Consider the following 13,777-nt stretch of genomic DNA (forward strand, 5'->3'; position numbering starts at 1 on the left):
ATTTGTGCATGGGCCAGATTCGTTCCTTGAAACTAATTCCTAGAAGCAGAATTGCTGGATCAGAAGGTCTGCAAAAGTGTAAGGCTTCGGGTTTCTACTGCCTAATTGTCCAAGAGCCTCTGGTGTTCCTGAGAGGAGAGGAAACTGCACCAGGAGTGATGGGCGTTGAGCTTGGAGCTGCAAGTACAGCAGCCCTACCGGTCACTTCACCTCTCAAGGTGGGTGGCATTATAACCATCTCACAGATGAGGATACCAAGGGCAGAAACTTGTGTCACTTATCCCAAGTCACAGCATGGTAAGTAGCAAAGCTACTGGAGATTTGAACCCAGACATGCAGGATATTCTATCTGCTCCTCTAGACCCTATCACCACTCTCTTCCACAGGGAGGCCCAAGTTATGGCCTACATCCTGGCCCCCCTGCCTTTAGCTCCTGTTGGCTTCATGCAATGGGAGGCACAAGTAGGAGTTGAGAGAATGGGGAAGGGGGAAGTCACAGTATCGATTCCCAGCTTCCTCCTGGCAGGCTACCTTGGTTGACTGAGCCCCCCGGACCAAGAGAGCAACCCAACCTCTCTTTGGGTTTGGGAAACTTCTCCCTCTACTGGCCTCCTTCTGGTCTAAGAACCAGAAGAGCTCTCTACTGTTGCACATGGGTTTCTGCCCCATCCCTTGTCGGCTTCCCTTGACTCCACCAGCCTCTGTGTAAGTAGTCCCTGCGTTAGGGCCTCCACTATTCTCTTTTGGGATTCGCACATTAGATTAGGTCCAAGCTGGAGTTTTCCCATCAGGTCATGTTATGCACACGTACCTTTAAGACATCAGCCCAACGACACTGATTCCTGCACACACGCATGCATCCCATGGTGAGAGCTTACAGATTCCACCAATCAGCTCCGTGGAGGTCAGACTGTACTCAAAAGAGCACTGGAATGAGAGTCAAGACTCCTGGCTTGCTGTGTAGCCTCGGGCAAGTCCTTCAAGCTCTTCAGCTCTTCGGATTTCCATTTCCTCATCTGAAAAATGAAAAGCTGGACTAGGAAGTTCCAAGGGTCAGAATACCCAGGAGGAACAGGACCGACAATTGGATGCAACAGATATTAAATTCACATGTGTACTTTACACATATGTGCACACTCATATGTGCAGTTCTGTGAGGAGAAAGGGGAGCCCCTTTGCAAGCCAGAGCGCTGGGACCTTTTATTCACATGTATTTAGAACCTTTGCTGTTTGTACTTGGCCAGCTTTGGATGGCAAAACGGTCTATTCTCTGTGGAAATTTTGACTTATTTTTCCAGCTGGTCTGCCAGTTGCCAAGAAATGTCATCTGAATATCATTATTTAATCGAAGATTAGTCCACGCCTGTGACATAGGCTGCAACTATTATCTTCTTTGATTCTTTACATAAGCACACATTCTCTTCACAGACTTGACCTTGCCTTAGTGGAGGTAAATGCTGCCTCCTCTATGACCAAATGGCCCAGAGCGTAGCAAAGTCATCCACTGGGACTGTGGCCGTCTGTAGGTGTGGGGAGTATGTGTGTGAGTAGGAGGATACGTAGTGAGTGTGAGGAAAGTACCTTTGAAGTCATTCCTTGCAGGGATCCAGAGAGAGAACTTTCCTTGATCATTGGTCATATCAACATGGCCTCCCACCCTAGCAGCTGATTTCCAGTGTTTGTTTTCAGATTAGACCATGTGTGAAACAAAATCCAGCCAAGCCTGCTGGGAGGTATGAGGATGGACCAGACAAAATTTGCAACCCAATCATATTGCAGATCTCTTGGGTAAAGCAAAAGAGAGGAGGGCAGGGAGGGCATGAGTTCAAGCTGTAAATGTTGGCTTGGGTGTTGGAAAACTCTAGACTGCATGACCTTAGAAGGCCCCCACTTAGCCCTGGAATGTCTCCAACCTTCTTAAGCTCCATGTGACATCCAAGTTAGCTTTCCATTTACTGCTTTCAGGGCTCCCTAGGACAATTTTCTTACTGGCCTTGGTTCAGCCAGCTGAGGTGATAACACTTTATTTTGGTTTTCTTATCAGGTTGCTTCCAATGAAGCGGGGCCTTGACCTAGCCTCGGAGTAGAGCTCATTACAGGGTCAGGATTTGCTCTCTTTTTCATGAAGGCCCTTTAGATTCTTCCTTATTTTCCAGCCTCCTGGCCTCTGTCTGGCCCAAGGGCCAAGCTGTGGCCAAAGATCTAACACCATCACTCCCAAATCACTGGCTAAGTGATCATCTGCCAGGAAAGAGGAGTCTGGGGACAAGCCCCTGGGCCTAGAGGGCAACTTGACTCTTTATTTCCATACACTGTGGTGGGGGCAAGAAAGGTCACTGGCTTCATTTGTAAGAGTTGGGGCCACAGAAAAACTGAACCTAACAACCAGAAATTCTCCCATAGATCTTACTTATACCTCTCCACTTTCATTCCCTAAGCTTTTTCTCTTTCCAAAGCCAGTACATGGATATGTCAGCTCAAGGACAAAGAGAACCATAACCAAAAGGACAATCATGTCCATGCCTCCAGCACTTTCCCAGTGCCCGGCATGTCATAGACACTCGAATGTACTTTTTGAAATAATGAATGAGAGAGTGAGTGGGTGCGTGGTGTGGGTGGGTGGATGAAGATGGCTCCCAGAATATATCCCCAAGAAAGTCTTCTTTAGAAAGGGTAGACTGGGGAGAAGGCCCCCACCTGCAGTCGTTACAATATAACAGTTATAAATGTCTCCCATACTAGTGAGGACCCAGCCTCTAAATCAAATTGGAAATCTCTTTTCAGGTTCCTCTGGGTGGAAAAATGAGAGCTGAAGAAGGAGGAGAGGCAGATGGGGAAGAACGGACCAAGGTGAAGGTCAGACCTCAATCTCCATTTGAGCTATATGTACATTTCAGTCCTTTTCCCAGACTGCTCAGCACATCCCTCACCCTGGCGCTCCCCCAGGTAATGATGGAGGCAGATGACTAGATGGAGAAGATAACCAGAAGCCCAACCAGATTTTTTTTTGGTCCAGTTGCTAAGTGTAGAGTGACTCATAAGAACTCCAGACAAGGATGACGATGGAAAAGGAGTCTAGCAGATCACAGGAGGGGTTGGGGGAAGGAGGGGGACCCTTGAGGTTGGGAGAGAATGGGAAACATGTTTTGTAAGATTTCCAAGATTTTTGGGGGCTGTTGTTAAGGACTTTTTCATAAGACCTGTTATCCTGCTGGGGTTTACATCACTATTTGATCTAAGCCCCAATAGGACGACTACATCTGCTACTAAGCTGTGTTGTAAATGTCTTTAATTTTTATATTTCATCTGAAGGGAGTTGTTAAAGTGAGTTTACAGGGTGATGGCTCTTTGAATAAAGGCCATCAATACTGGAGCAGAGCTCTGTATGACACTTAATTTTCACTCTAATAAGCCCTCCTAAAACATTACAAGATTTAGGAGGTTTTTTTCCTTTTTTCTTTTTCTTTCCCTTTAACCTCCCTTCCCTCTTTGCATTATTCCTCTCCTCTCAATCTCTTGCACTCTCCTTTCTTGCTTTTCTTAAAGGACATATTTGAAAAGAACATTTTTGCCCAGATGACACCACTTCTCTTTTCACCGCCAGCCAGATGTGCTCTTGACTTCTGAACAGGAGAAATGTTTCTTTGAAGTTTTTCAAAGACTTTGCTTTTATTTAGAATTTTTCCCCCCTTTTCTCCTCTCCCTCATGTTTAACTGGTTGGGAAGCCCCAGGAGGGGTTTTCACATGGGCCTCTTTTCTTTTCCTGGGGCATAAAAGGAATGGGATCAGAGGCACTGTGTTCCCAAAGAGCCTTCTATTTTCTGCCCCAACGATTCCAAGTAGTTTCTGGTGGAGCCGCTGTCCTTAGGAGCAAAAAGAAGATGGCTTTCGATTCGCTCTGGAACCGGATTTTTTTTTTTTTTTTTTTGGTTAATACAACAGTTCTGTCTGGAGTGCAGGGGTGGAAAGTAGCCCCATCCTCTTCCTGAATATCTTCCTGTCCTTCAAAAAGGTGGGCAAAAAGAGCTCTTCTCTTGCCTGGCCGTGGTGCAGTCATGATAGCTCAGGTACTCTAGCATTGGCCTGAAATTTTGTGAAAACTGGGGGGCACATCAGAAAAAGATAGATTAGCACCCGAGAAATAGACCAGAAACACCTCTGAAATCAAAGAGAAAGCCTTATTCATCTTCATCATCCCCTAGCACTAGACCCCGTCATGCCACCCAATAAGTTTGGGTTTGTTAGGGTTTTTCGAGGAGCCTTGGGAAGGAGCTAGTGCTTCAGGAGGTGGCAATCATAGAAAGCTGGAAGATTTCATTTGAAGAACAAACATGACATGTTAGTGCAAAGAGTTTCGAGTATGAAGTCCTGGTTAAAGTTCTAATTGTGTACTGACTAGCTGTATTTCTCCCCAACTAAATGTAAGTTCCAGAAAGGTGGCATCCCCAGGGCCTAGAGGAATGCTTGGGACTTGGTGGGCACAGAGTGATTACTTGCTACCTGCATCAGTGTATCTGTCTGACAGCAGCCCTGATTCTTTTGGAGGGAAGGGTGTTCAAGACTCAGAAGGAAGACTTTCAAAATAGTTACTGGGGGTTCTCAGAAGAATTCTCACTCCATAAAAATATTTTTATTTCTAAAAACCTCTGAGGTTGTTGAGGAAGATAAATAGATCTGGATTTGGGGATTTTGTTTTTGTTTTATACATTAGAGACACCTGGCTGGCTCAGTCGGAAGAGCATGCAACTCTTCATCTCAGGGTCATGAGTTTGAGCCCCATGTTGGGTGTAGAGATTACTTAAAAATAAAATCCTTAAAATCTCTATGTATGTATATCTATCTATCTATCTATCTATCTATCTATCTATCTATCTATCATCTATCTTCATTAAAACCCAAGGGTGTATATGTGTGTATGTGTATGCATGTACATGAACTGGTTTCTGCTTGCCTTACGTGAGGTGTGTTCACTACTACAGATAGTCACAGTCAGGGACTCCTTTGACTAACTTTTAAAGACTAAACCTCTAAGGTAGAACCACTTGGGTTGAAAGCATACCACCCCCTGTGCCTGGAATTATAATACCACCTCTAAAAGTGACTGGGTATGTTACAAAAATTATTCTCCAGTCTCTTCCTCCTACCGATTTACCTCCATGTTCTAGGGGGAACTCAGGTGTGTGATTTCTTAATTTCTGCCTCTGGGTGAAATGCAGAAATTGCCCTATTATAACTAAAAAAATGGAAGGCTCACCAAATATTCCACATTTTCCCTTACTTTCCCAGAGTCCTTTATAGATATTTAGTTAGATGTGATTAGTTTAGGGCAACAGACTCTGGGTGGAAGTGATGTTGATGTCAGATCAGTTAAAGGTCTTTGCTCTGCCTGCATCCATCTCTTCCTCTTCTTTAGCATTCAGGATGCCACATGCTCTATAGTGCAGCTGAAAGATAACAGAACCTCTTTCAACCTGGGTCCCTGAGTGACTGAGTACAATCGAGCCCCCTGCCAATCAGTCTTGGATGTAAAACATGAGGTAAGTAAAATTTTGTTATGTTAAAAACAGAGATTTCAAGATTAATTTGTTATTGCAGCATGACCCAGCATATCCTAACTAATATGCCTTTGAGAGTCTGGACAAGCTGTCAAACCAACAAGGCCTATGGTTCTGCTTCCTCAGTGGCTCTCACATCTGTTCCCCTCCATTTCTGTTGCCAAGATTCTGCCAAGACCCCCAGCCTCTCACCTGCACAGTTACAACCTTCTGCCACCTGGAAGATCCAGCCTCTCTCACTCTACTCCTCCCCCGTCCCTCGTTTCCAAATGTTATGTCTTTAGACATGGCTTAGTATCATATCACACCCTTGCTTAAAATAGCTTCCATCAGCTACAAAACAAAGTCTAAACACTGAAGCCAGCAACCACAAAACCCTCCCTAATGAAAATGTAATCCTGGGGCGCCTGGGTGGCTCAGTCGTTAAGCGTCTGCCTTCAGCTCAGGTCATGATCCCGGGGTCCTGGGATCGAGCCCCACATCGGGCTCCCTGCTCCGCGGGAAGCCTGCTTCTCCCCCTCCCACTCCCCCTGCTTGTGTTCCCTCTCTCGCTGTGTCTCTCTCTGTCAAATAAATAAAAAAAAAATCTTAAAAAAAAAGAAAATGTAATCCTATCTTTCCAACTTCTTTTCTCAGACCCCCTTCTCAGCTCCAGTTTGCATTAAATGACTGTTCACGATCTCTTGCTGCACATTCTCACTTCCATCCACTGCCCATTTTTCCTCCCAGCTCTTCCTTCCTCATCCCATACCCCAGCTCGTCCTAGCCAATAAAGGCTCCAGGGCCAAGTCCTCCATGACACTTTCTATCTTTTTAGCCCCCTCACATAGAAGTGATCTTGCCCATCTCTGAACTCCCAAATTCCTGGTCTTCTCTGGTGCCTGTTAACTCCTTCCACAGAGCATCACTGGGTTTCACTGAGGAAGTCTAGGAGTCTTTTATTTGTACCATTCTCATTGAATTCACAGAAACTAACCCAGTTCCTACCCACAGTAGCTTAAGAAACTGCTGAAAGAATACACAAAGAATGAGCCAATATCTCAGAGACCTAGTAGGAATGAAGCATATTATTCTATTGCGTCTGCTAGCTTATTGAGTATTTAAATCTGTTATCTTGAGAATATTCTGATCTCGTAGCTCTAGAGTGAGTCTCCAGAATTCACATTTTATGAGAACACAAGGGGATCCTGATGCAAAAGATCTGCAAACCACATTTAGAGAAACACTGAGGTGTATGAACCTGTGCATGTGTGTTTGTGAATGCTCTTGGTATATGAGTGAAATGCATTGATAGTGTGGGTCATTGGTGTGCAATCCTTTCCAGGGATGGCAAATACGTTTTATCTCACTTGTCAGCACCAATACATTCATAGAGGCTGTCCGGAGGACTGTTTTAAGTAGGTCTCTGGGGCCACATCTGGCCTGCACAGGAAAAAGTCCTGTGATTGATGGATGATGTCTGCTGTAGGACCGAGAGGGGAAAGTGGCGGCCTGTGTGCCAGGTGTCTGCCATCATGGCCAGCCCCTTCTTTTGGAGACACGGAGCCAGAACTTGGGAGATGGAGATCAAAGGATCATCAGAGTCTTAATCCAGCCTGCAACCAGAACTGACATCACCGTTGACTTCCTCAGGTGACTTTGTGGCAAAAAGTAATAAAATCAAGATGTTTGGTAAAAGGCATAGCTAAACAAGAAGCTACAAAGTTGTCGTAGTGTATACGTTTTGTTTACATCTGTGGCCTCCATTGCCGCCCATTCGATGGTACTTTGATTTTCCTTTTGGGAAGCCATTCCCCCCATTCCCATTCCATGTGGGTGGGAGTGACCATGCTCCCTATTGCAGGGTGGGCCATGACTGGCTTAGGCCAAGCAGCATACCCTACCTCCCCAGGATATGAGAGAGAGGACGTCCCAAGAGTTATGGGAGCTAACAGAAGACCTTCTCCCTTCTCCTTGAGAAGAGGTCATGAAGGTGTGCAGTTAGAAACGGCTAGAACACTTTTGCTACCATGAGATGAGAAACTGCAGCTGCCTGAGCTGGCCTCTCTGAGCAGCCTGAGGATGAAGCCAGTGCCACCAAAGGCAAACCAGTGATAAGGTCCTGGATGACATCATCAGGGCCACTGGACCAAGTCTGACCCAGCAACAGTCCTACCACTAGACTCTTCAGTTACATGAACAAGACAGTCTTTTCATTGTCCAACTGGTTTTTTAATCATTTGCCATCAAACAAATCCTATCAGTTCTTTGAAAGGAAAATGGAGTTTCAGGGGTGTCTGGGCCTCGTATATGCCAGAAACAAAGTGGCCCAGACTCAAGGCCCAGCCTGGGGTCCATGTGTACCCTAACCACGGGCACATGACCTACCTTTGTTCCTTTGGTGCTTCTGCTGCCATTACACCCTCATGTGAGCTTTTCATTTCAGGAGGAAAGGAAGCAGAGAGGAGTCAATCCCACAGGCGGTTTGCTCTAGGCTGCTAGCCTTGATCTCTGCTTTTAGCACCCAGACCTCACCAGGGGCACGGGCAGTGATGTGTGAGCTTTAAATAGTTATACTGCTAAAGGTCTTAGAAGGCCAAAATCACTGAACATTGGTATTTGGATTCTTTTGAACTTAGGAGCATATTATTAAACACATAAGATAAAAAAAATCAATAACCACAGGGCGCCTGGGTGGCTCAGTCGTTAAGCATTTGCCTTCGGCTCAGGTCATGATCCCAGGGTCCTGGGATCGAGTCCCACATCGGGCACCCTGCTCTGCGGGAAGCCTGCTTCTCCCTCTCCCACTCCCCCTGCTTGTGTTCCTGCTCTCACTATGTCTCTCTGTCAAATAAATAAATAAAATCCATAAAAAAAATAATAAAAAAATCAATAACCACTGAATTATCTGGAGCAAAAGTAGTTGGTTCCCACATTAGCATATAGATGTACAACAATTATTTTCCTATGATTGAACTTATGTTTATGTATTTTAACAGATCCCATTGTAGGGTTTTTGTAATTAGGATATTTTATTCATCGCCCATTTTTCCTCAGTCCCAGCTAAAAAGGAAGAATATATTTCCACTCAACGTCAGTTTGGGGTTGATTCAAAATCTCATTTACAGAAAACACTGTGAATGAAAAACCACTGAGACGTAAGGACACAGGCCTCTGTGGTGGGTTTTCTTCTTCTTCTTCTTTTCATTGGTTATCATTTCTCTTCTAAATTAAAGGTGAAATTGACGAGAATTAGACTGCCTGCAAGCTGGAAAGGCAATCGCTTAAATAATGACATTCAAATAGATCACTTGGTATCATGTAAATGTCAAGTGTTGGTCATTTTTCAAAACACCACCTTTGCTCAACTGGGTCAAATGCAGGGACACGCTGTGGTGAGCTTTTGTAGGCAGCACCCTCCCTCTTACTTTCTGAGTGTGTGCATGTGTGAAGGGGGGGAAGGAAATCAGCACAAGAGAGCTTTCACTTCTTAAAATGTTAATTTCTTCAGTTCACAAAAAAGAAAATGTCGATTAAGGGAAAAAACAAACAAACAAACAAGATGAGTGCCAAACAATTTCTATCCTCCTTCTCAGAATTTAGTCTTAAGGTCTGTAAGCCAAGCTGTGCCCTTTTCCTCTCTCCACCAAAATCATGCCGTCTGGTTTCCTACCTTATGAAATATTATCGACCCGCTTGAAATGAAAGTGGGCTGTAAATTAATGCATACACCATAGTCTCCCATCGGATGGATGGCTGGAGCTGGAAAGCCACTGCTTTTAGAATGTTAAATATTTATTGGTTATCATTTCAACCAAAATATGAACTTGCACGAAGAAGAACATGATGCAGATCACACCGAAAGGTTTGCCTCGCTTCCTGTGCCTTTGGAGAAAGGAGAAAAATAGGGCCCGTGAGGATGTGCACCTTGTCTAGGAGCTTAAAAATGCTCCCGGAAGAGAAATGAAGAGCCCTACAGCAAAGGACTGGAAAGAGCAGCCGGTGTCCCAGAGGACTGTTTCCCGTGTTTCCGACTTGAGAAATGAGTGCCTCATTTAGACTGTTCGTTTTTCCACTCTTGCATCTGGCTGAGTTCCTCAGGCTCTCAACCCCACCCCCAGTCATGGAAGTGAAAGTCGCCCACCAAGTATTCTTCTAAAAGACTTTGCTGTGGATCATTTATTGCAGATAATAATTGTTTTATCTTTGTTATCATTGTAGTTGGAATTTTAAATCCCTGAAGCTAAATATTTGAGATTTGTTGTTAACTACAGATCTTTCAGCAATTAGAGATATGTGAAAACTCGAAGATATTTTTGAACATAAAGCAGTATTGTAGGGGATGGAAATGAATTCTCTTTCAGACTTCATTACCATGAGGGAGTGAATTTACCTCCCAAGTCTTGGAAAGGAACACAAAATAATTCTGTTTTCACGGCCAAAAATATTAAGAAGAAAAATCAATAAATTCACAATGTAATTTGTAATTAAAAGGTGGGCCAGTGAGTTTAGAAACCCCTGCAAAGGGACAATATATCAAAGATGTCCCTGAGACATCAGCTGGGTTCCAGAAGGAGTGGCTATACATACGGACACGCTCCACTAAGATGGTTTCTGTCTGACAGGCTTCAAAACCTTTGAAACTAATGTGGAATAATCACTTATATCCTCACTTTAATCTTAAAAAAAAAAAAAGTTAAGGTGACTTACAAAGATATGAAAGGTGTTCCAAGATTAAATAACCCATGGGCAAGTCTTAAAATTTGAGATGAAGAGAGACTAAGCTTAAGGAAGTAGGTTGGAGTCAAGATGTAACCACATACACCAAACGTCTGCCATTAAGGATTTAAGGTTGAACTATCAGTGGTTCAGGAATTTGGCTCTGAGCTACCTAGCAGCAACCATGAAGAGGGGAAGTGTGAAAGTTCTTGAGATTTAGTGTCTGTAAAGCAAAAACAAACCAGTTGTTCAAGGAAGCAACATAGCCATTTCTGTGCTCAGATCAATCAAATATCTCTCCTTAAGGGTCCTTGTAAAGAAATCAGTTCCATCTTCTGCAGCATCTCTGATGATAGCAATAAGTTTCATAACCTGTCTCTAATGAGAAGAGGAGGCCGAATATTGGCCAATGACACACAAGTAACTGGGCTTCCAAAGAAGCTTTCAAGGTCTTGTCTGTCAGTTAGGGTAGGGGAATCAGGTCTAGTCCTTCTGAGAATTATAGTCCATACACACACTCTTCTGCAAAGTACACATGCAGTTGGACAGACAGACTGTGTTCTCCAATAACAGTATATTGAAAGTCAGGAATTTCTGTAGGGTGGACACACATTGCCTCCAGGGTGTGTCCTCTATAGAATGGCATGCTAGCCTTCACCAAAATGGTGGCTATGATCCTGTGGAGGCTCCAATACCCCGTTATTGATTAATGGGTTAAATTGGCCTGTTATGGTGATAAGATTATTTTGTTGTCAGCCAAACCTCTAAGGACTTTCTTTTTCATGCCATGAAATGAAAAGGTCGTTCTGAGAATAAATTTGGTAACAGAAATGCATCTATTTCTTGTCTGCCAGAACCCTTCCCTTCTTCTGGCATAGTGGGCCACCCCATTTAGAAAGTTGTTCCTTCTCTTTCCCTAAACCATGTATTTGCAGTCGGGGTCTAAAATCATAGTACTCTCACCCCTTGGCCACAAATGATTTGCCTACAAGTGGCACATGATCCGAAGGAGGCGGATCAGAATTCGTTTCTGGGATGTCTCAAACTGGGGCCTGAAAAAGAGTTTCAGGCCCTGTTTGGTGGTGGAATTGTTAGGTGTGGGCTCCCTTGGGAATGTCTCATACACATTCTCCTGTTTGGTTAGATGATAGTTTGTGTTCACATAGCTCATTCTCAAGGATTCTACAAATAATAAAATGGAAAAGAGGGTGAATTCCAGGCTTGTGAGCTTCAGCTTGGGCCTCACATTCTACTATTTCCAGCCCCAAACTGACATCTAACACAGCTTTACTGTGTCACACTCAAAATCACAAGGCTCCTTGACCTTGAAATATTTCTAGCAAGTGTTTAATCAAGGCTGTTTGGCAGCTTATATGATTTAGAACCAGTTATATCTGAATCAACAGTCAAACTAGTGTTTTCATAGTCGTTGTAAATTGGGACAATCTCCCCTTAAAGAACCATATCTCTCCAACTTTCAATTACAAAGGAAGGATGGGAGACCAGATTTTTGTGTTAGGTAGTGTGAGTTGATTTGAACGTGGCGATTCATGCATGAAGCACCTAGTCTGTAATCCAAGCAAGCACATTTTTAACTTGTTTAAATGGAGGTTAGTAACTCAGAGCTGGAGCTCTGTCATAATGTTCCATATTTCATTGATTCTAAAATACTGTTTTTCCAGCATTTTAACACCCCTGAAAACAGAATGTGATTGAAACTGGGTGGGGTACTGTAGTTGGCAGCATTTTTCTTTCTTAATAATAAAAGTTTACAACGAATGACATTTTTTTATTTGATAAAATATGGCACTTAACCGGGAGGGCACATTTTCATTGTCACAGTATTTTCCAATAGGTTACTTCCTTTTCTCCTCACAAAAGCTCTGTGATGCCGGATGACTTCAGAAAGGCCCAGACATGGGCCTAAAGGTCCCCAGCTGTTATTGGCAGAGCTCAGCTTAGACCTTGGTGCTCTGGAGTCCCATGCAGGGTTCTGCCCATTGGATCAGATTCAGCAGCTCCAGATGAGAAGCATACACAACGAAATAGATTCAGTTTCATTATTTTCAGACATTTTTAGTAAAATTAGTGGGAAGGGTTGGAGCGAGTAATTGATGACACAAAGGAATCAGTCTCTGTACCTCGGAATGACCAGATGTTCGATAATAATTTGGGGCATGTATCCCCCACCAGGGCCCAACCTCACTGTTGTCTTTCAGAATCTTTGTTGAATGCCAGCACGAGAAAGGAGATTGGCGAGATTCATTCCATGGTGGACACTGCTGCCTGATCCAGCTTTCTTTTCCTTTAATTCTGTATATCCTTCATTCAGAACGGTCCAGACAGCCTCTGCCAATCCAATGCAGCCCAGGAGGTGAAACCCCCTTGCTGCCCTCGACCTTTAGCATAGAGTTCAACTCCCTTAATCCCTTCTGACCTGGACACAACCTCCCTTTCCCATTTTATCTCCTCCCATTTCTCCATTCCATGCCACAGGCAATGGAAATGCTCACAGGCTCCAAGAATATGCGAAATTTTCTGTCACTCTGCCCCCAAGAAGCTCCTTATTTCTGTTTTGCACTTTCACTCCATTCACAGGCCCACCTGGAAAAAGTCTTCTCCATCAGAAGTGAGCTGGTTGGGTCCTGAACTCCCTTAGCACTCTATCTCCTACTACTTTTGCACTAGATATAAACTTGTTCCACAGTATGAGGGCACAAAAAACATCACGTTTGATTCTATTGTTTTCCCCCCAGCAAGCTATGCGAACGACCACTAAGGGATGTGCCTCTGGACCAGGAGGTCCTGTAAGAGTAGGCATTGACACAGTGGTTGAGGGCAAGGAGTCCAGGAGCCAGAACAAGAAGGATGAAATCCTGGCCCCGCTACTTAACCATCCATAAAGACCTTGGACAAGAGACTTAACGTCTTTCTGCCTCAGTCTTATCTACAAAAAGGGGATGATAATGAGGCTTATGTCAGAGGGATTTGGTGGGGATTCATTTAAAGAACTTAGCTGGTGCTTGACACATAGTTAAGCTCAGTAGGTGTCATTTATGAGTAGTACTGGCCTTCCCTCCCGCTCTGAGTTGGGCTCTCTAAGAATTTAAGGACTCGGGCGCCTGGGTGGCTCAGTTGGTTAAGCGACTGCCTTTGGCTCAGGTCATGATCCTGGAGTCCCGGGATCGAGTCCCGCATCGGGCTCCCTGCTCGGCGGGGAGTCTGCTTCTCCCTCTGACCCTCTTCCCTCTCGTGCTCTCTCTCTCTCATTCTCTCTCTCTCTCAAATAAATAAATAAAATCTTAAAAAAAAAGAATTTAAGGACTCAAGGAAAGAAGAGGCATGCCTGGTCCTTCCTCTTTGGTGGCTGTCGCCATCACCACAGTCCTTCCTACTGCGGGCAGCCTCCCGAGGTGCACCCTGCAGAGCCAAGTGCAGGCACAACCCACTCCCCACCCAGGCTCCCAGGGCACGGGAGCTTAATAATCAATCCGGATCCCCATGGACTGCCCTTTTAGAAGCC

This window comes from Callorhinus ursinus, unplaced genomic scaffold, assembly GCF_003265705.2.
Source record: "Callorhinus ursinus isolate GAN/ISIS: 27379988/994484 unplaced genomic scaffold, GSC_fseal_2.0 scaffold39, whole genome shotgun sequence".
NCBI lineage: Eukaryota > Metazoa > Chordata > Mammalia > Carnivora > Otariidae > Callorhinus > Callorhinus ursinus.